The following is a 5,398-nucleotide window of genomic DNA, read 5'->3' as shown; positions in this document are numbered from 1 at the left end:
CTATCTAGCGCTAAGACACTAGTGCACAACTGGAGATTGAAGCCAGGATCCCTATCAGACCCCGTGTTCGCAGCAGAGCTACAACAGGAAATTACATCATTCCTCGAGGTAAATCAAGACGCACTCAGTTCCGCTGGCACCTTGTGGGAAAAATTAAAATGCTATATACACAGAGTGTGCATGGCAAAACAGAATGGTATCTTGAAACTGATACAAGGAGAACTAGCAAGCAGCGAACAACGTCTGAAAGAGATCGAACTCAAATGCACCACCTCCAACAAACCACAGGCCCAAGCTGACCTAAAAGAACTGCTCTGATTTAAAGAAACAGCCGAGCGTGAGCTGAAATTCCTGGGGCGCAGACTCTTAGACTCTCAATAATAGAGTTAAAGATGGTACTCACAGAACTGGTTTTCTTTTTCCTTTGGCTTCTTGGTTCGTTCCTGTGGTACTGAAGTTGTGGTATGCCTCCCAGAAGGCGCTGAAGAGACCAGAGAATGGGCTCCAAGCGCCTTGTGGGCGACACCCTCGGGAAACCCTCCGGGGAATAAAACCCGATGATGTATACGGATTCCTCCAATGAAGACGTGCAGGTAAGGGAAGGATTCTTGTCAACAGCCCTTTGATCTTGTTCAGTGAGCAGAAGAGTCCAGCTGCCAGTAGTCGTGACACAAAGAGTCTCTTAGCCGAGTCTCTGGAAGGTAGAAGTACGGTACTGGAATTATCTTCAGGAAAGGAATCCGGGAGATGGTAAGTAATCAGGATGCTCAACGGGGCAGAACGGCACCCGGAGCGACGTTGTAATACGTGCTCGGACAAGTTGCACAGTGGGGCTGCACGAAGTCCAGTGCGTAGGCAGTGTAACAGAAAGCTCAACAGGGCTGAGGAGCCCAGAGCGGGTGAGCAAAGGAAGCACAGCGGGGCCGAAGTGTCCGCAGAGGAAGGAGGGAGGAGGAGGGCGCGTCAGTGGAAGGAAACAGCCGCGGGAAGGAAAAAAGGAAAGGAGGAAATAACGGAGGGAAAGTAAAAGGTAGACCGAAGTCTGGAGGTTGGAGATGGAAGTTTGCAATAACGCAGGAGCAAAGGCTACTAAGATGCTACACAGGGTGTGGAGCGAGTAGCGACGCGCCTACCTGTATCAATACAATACAGATATAGCGTTTGGCGTGAGGAGGTCGCCATCTTGGGATAAACTAGACCCGCTCTTTGAAGTGGGATAAACTGAACCAAATAGGCGCCATCTTGATTTCTTTTGCAGGTAGTAAGGATGGTGTTGTTTCCATGTTTTCCAATACGAACGCTGGTATTTCCTAACAGTACGCCCCCCCTCCCCCGCAGGGCCGTTGGTCCAGGTTTCCAGGGGTGTGTGTGATGGAATCTTTGGACCAATGCAGGAGCATGTACCTGAGAGGCGGGTTCCCAAGAGCGATCAGCAAGTCCATAGCCCTTCCAATCGATAAGGTACTGTAGTGTTCCTCGATGATATCTGGAATCACAGATGGCCGCAACTTCAAATTCAGGTCCTGCAGGAGTGAGTATAGGCGGAGGAAGGGCATTTTGTTTTCTGTTGAACTTGTCAGGAACATGACTCTTAAGTTGTGAAACATGAAAAACGTTATGAATTCTGTTCCAGGTTTGGGGTAATTGGATGCGATAAGCTACCTTTCCAATGTTCTTGAGAACAGCAAATGGACCAAAATAGCGAGGGGAAAGTTTTGAAGGTATTAAATGTTTAGCAAGATATTTTGAGGCTAGCCAAACCAGATCTCCTGCTTGATAACTGGATTCCTGCAACCGTTTCTTGTCTGCTTGTTGTTTGGCTTTAGCTCTGGCCTCCGTAAGAGACGAAAGGGCTGTTGAGTGTGCAGTTTGTATGTCAGCAACCAGAGCATCCACTGAAGGGATCTTGGTAGAAGACGGCGCTGTGGTTGGAAAGACAGAGGGATGGAATCCAAAGGAGCAGTAGAAAGGGGACATTTGTATGGCAGAATGATGGGCATTGTTATATGCAAATTCCGCATAAGGTAGTAGTGAACTCCAGTTATCTTGTGTGGCTGATATGAAACATCGGAGGTATTGTTCTAATGACTGATTAAGCCTTTCAGTCTGGCCATTTGATTGGGGATGGTAACCGGAAGTTAGGCTGCGTTGTATTCCCAATGACTGGCACAAGTTCTTCCAGAAAGCGGATATATATTGTGGCCCTCTGTCGGACAAAATACTTTTTGGTAGTCCGTGTAGACGGAAAATGGTATGTAAAAAGTATTGAGCCATTTGAGCAGCAGAAGGTAATTTAGCCATAGGTATGAAATGGGCTAACTTGGTCAAAGAATCAACGGTTACCATGATGGTGGTGTGATGGGAGGATGGAGGGAGTTCAACTATAAAATCCGTTGAAATCCTTTCCCATGGTTGAGTAGGTAGCATTGGTTGGACGAGTTTTCCCATGGGTAGTCTTTTGGGGTTCTTAGATTGCAGACAAGTGATGCAGGAGGCAACATATTCTTTAACATCCTTCCGTACTTCAGGCCACCAGAAATAACGAGTAATTAGTTCTTGTGTGGTAGAAATGCCTCTGTGTCCTGCCGTTTTGTGATCATGGCAAAGGTGTAGGACTTTCATCCTGAGGTCATGATTTGGAACCTACAACTGCTCGTGGAAATAGTATAAGCCTTCTTCCTGTGTCAAGTTATAATGTCTCATATCTTGTGGAGAAACATCTTTGCTTTGTTTTCATACTTCTTGTAATAAGGATGGCACAAAGTAAATAAAAGGCGTTTGGGGAAACATCCTTTCTGTTTTGGCTGGAATGTCCACTTCACCGGAACTGCGAAACAGGGCATCAGCTATATGGTTGCTTCTTCCTGGAATGTATGTAACAATCATATCGTAAGAGGAAAAGAAATACGCCCAACGGGCTTGCAGACTATTCTGGCACTCGAAATTTTGTAAAGCTCTCAGATTCCAGTGGTCTGTCCTGATAAGAATCAGATGTTTTGCCCCTAGAAGAAGGTGTCTCCATTCTTGGCATGACCTCTTTACCGCCAGTAGTTCCTTTTCCAACACCGTATAATTACACTCAGAGGGTGTAAGTGTTTTGGACATGTATGCAATAGGATGTTCAAGGCCTCTGGGAGATTTCTGTTTGAGTACCCCACCAATGGCTGTAGATGTGGCGTCTGTTTCCAATATAAAAGGTTGTGATTGATCTGGAAGTCTCAAAATGGGAGCAGAAGAAAAGGCGTTTTTTAAGAAATCAAAGGCTTGTTGAGCTTCATTGGTCCAATGGAACTGAATTCCCTTTTTGAGAAGGGAGGTCAAAGGTTTGATAACCAGGGAAAATCTTGGAATAAACTTCCTATAAAAATTGGAAAACCCTAGAAATCCTTGGATATCCTTACTGCTCTGGGGTCTTTTCCATAGTAGTATGGCTTTGACTTTTCTCAGGTCCATTGCTGCTCTGTCAACAGAAAGGATATATCCTAGATAAGGTATGGTGGACTGGTGGAATGAACATTTCTCGAGTCTGGCATACAAGTGATTAGTTTGTGATCTCCTGAGGACTTCCAGCTCGTGTTGAACATGTTCTGTCTGGGTTCTTGAATAAATAAGAATGTCATCTAAATAGACTATAAGGGAGTGCAGGAGTAAATCAGAAAAGAGATGATCAACAAATCTTTGAAAAATCGAAGGGGCATTGGCTAACCCGAAAGGCATCACCCTATACTCGTAATGTCCAAAGGGTGAGCGAAATGCAGTCTTCCACTCATCCCCTTGTTTTATTCTAATAAGGTGGTAAGCTCCTTGCAAGTCCAATTTAGTGAATATGGATGCTCCTCTGACTGCTTCCAAAATGTCTTGGATCAGCGGTAAGGGGTATTTATCCTTGCCAGTCACTTGATTTAGTCCCCTATAATCTATACAAGGTCGTAACTCCTTACAATCTTTTTTAGGAATAAAAAATAAAGAAGCCCCAGCAGGACTTTTGGACTCAGTAATCAAGCCATAACGAAGATTGGTTAGTAGATACTCCTTCAAGGCCTCTTTCTCCGGTCCTGAGAGCGTATACATTCTACCAAAAGGTACGTGTGTCTCGGGTAAGAGTTCAATTGCACAGTCGTCACTGCGATGTGGTGGGAGTTCTTTGAATTCTTCATTAGAGAAGACTTTATGAAATTCTTGATAACATTCCGGCAATAGATTGAGATTGGAGACAGATTGTGGTTGGGGTTCGCATCTTTCTTGAGGAGTGGTGAATAAGCCGATGGCACCCTTGGATAAACAGTTCGACAGGCATCCTTCGGAGCATAGAAACAATGTGCCTGCCGCCCAGTTAATGTAGGGGTTGTGTTTTACCAACCAGGGTAATTCTAGAATCACAGGATAATGGGCTGCCTTTATCAAATCGAACACAATCCTTTCTTGGTGTGATGAGATTCTCATAGTTAGTTCCATAGTGTTTTCTAATATGAGTCCCGAGCTTAGGGGGGGTCCCATCGACTCCTTCAACTGGGATTGCAAAGGATTTGGTCACACTTTTGATTTGATTTCGTTTGGCCCATTCAGAATCCATGAACAGTCCTGCGGCTCCGCAATCAATCAGGGCTGGGACTTTGTTTAATGTGGTATCCTGAAACTGTAAAGTGATTGGTAACACCACCATTCTCTGGGAGTTAGGAAGGCAGTCCAGGGAACTTTTGCAATACCCGTTTATAGTTCCCTTCATGGACGGGTGGAGGCATTTCCCGAACGTCAGCGAGGTACCAAGGTGCAATCGGATAGTATGTGCTTATCAGATCCGCAATACATACATAGTCCCAATGTCTTCCTTCTGAGTCTCTCTTCGGGAGTTAAAGGTCCACGGGCAGTTCCTAGTTGCATAGGTTCGCCTTGTTCGCGTCTGGTGGGGGTTTTTGTGAAATCATTACGCGGAAGGAAGGTTGGAGGTTTATTCCGATTCTTGCGGCGTTCAGAGTTTCTTTCTTGTATACGATAATCCATTTGGAGTACTTGAGAAATCATTTCTGCCAGATTCTGGGGTCGAGCTACCCGAGATATCTCATCCTTCAGTTCTTCGCACACATTTCTTCTAAAGACAGTGATGAGAGCATCGTCGGACCAGGCTGTTTCTGAGGCGAGTTGTTTAAATTGAGTAATGAATGAGAGTAAGTCAGTGTTGCCTTGTTTTAAATCTAGGATTTGTTCTTGAGCCGTAACCACCAGTTCTTTCCGGCCAAACATGGCCTGAACGCTATTAACGAATCCTGCCACGGAATCCATCAATTGATTATTGGTGGTAACAAGGGGAGTTGCCCAAGCCAATGCGTTGCCGGACATGTTTGAAACCATGTAGCTAACTTTGGCTCTATCAGTGGGAAAGTAGGTGGGTTTCAGGGTA

This window comes from Ambystoma mexicanum, chromosome 13, assembly GCF_040938575.1.
Source record: "Ambystoma mexicanum isolate Mex_15411 chromosome 13, UKY_AmexF1_1, whole genome shotgun sequence".
NCBI lineage: Eukaryota > Metazoa > Chordata > Amphibia > Caudata > Ambystomatidae > Ambystoma > Ambystoma mexicanum.
This window is presented reverse-complemented; position numbering follows the sequence as displayed.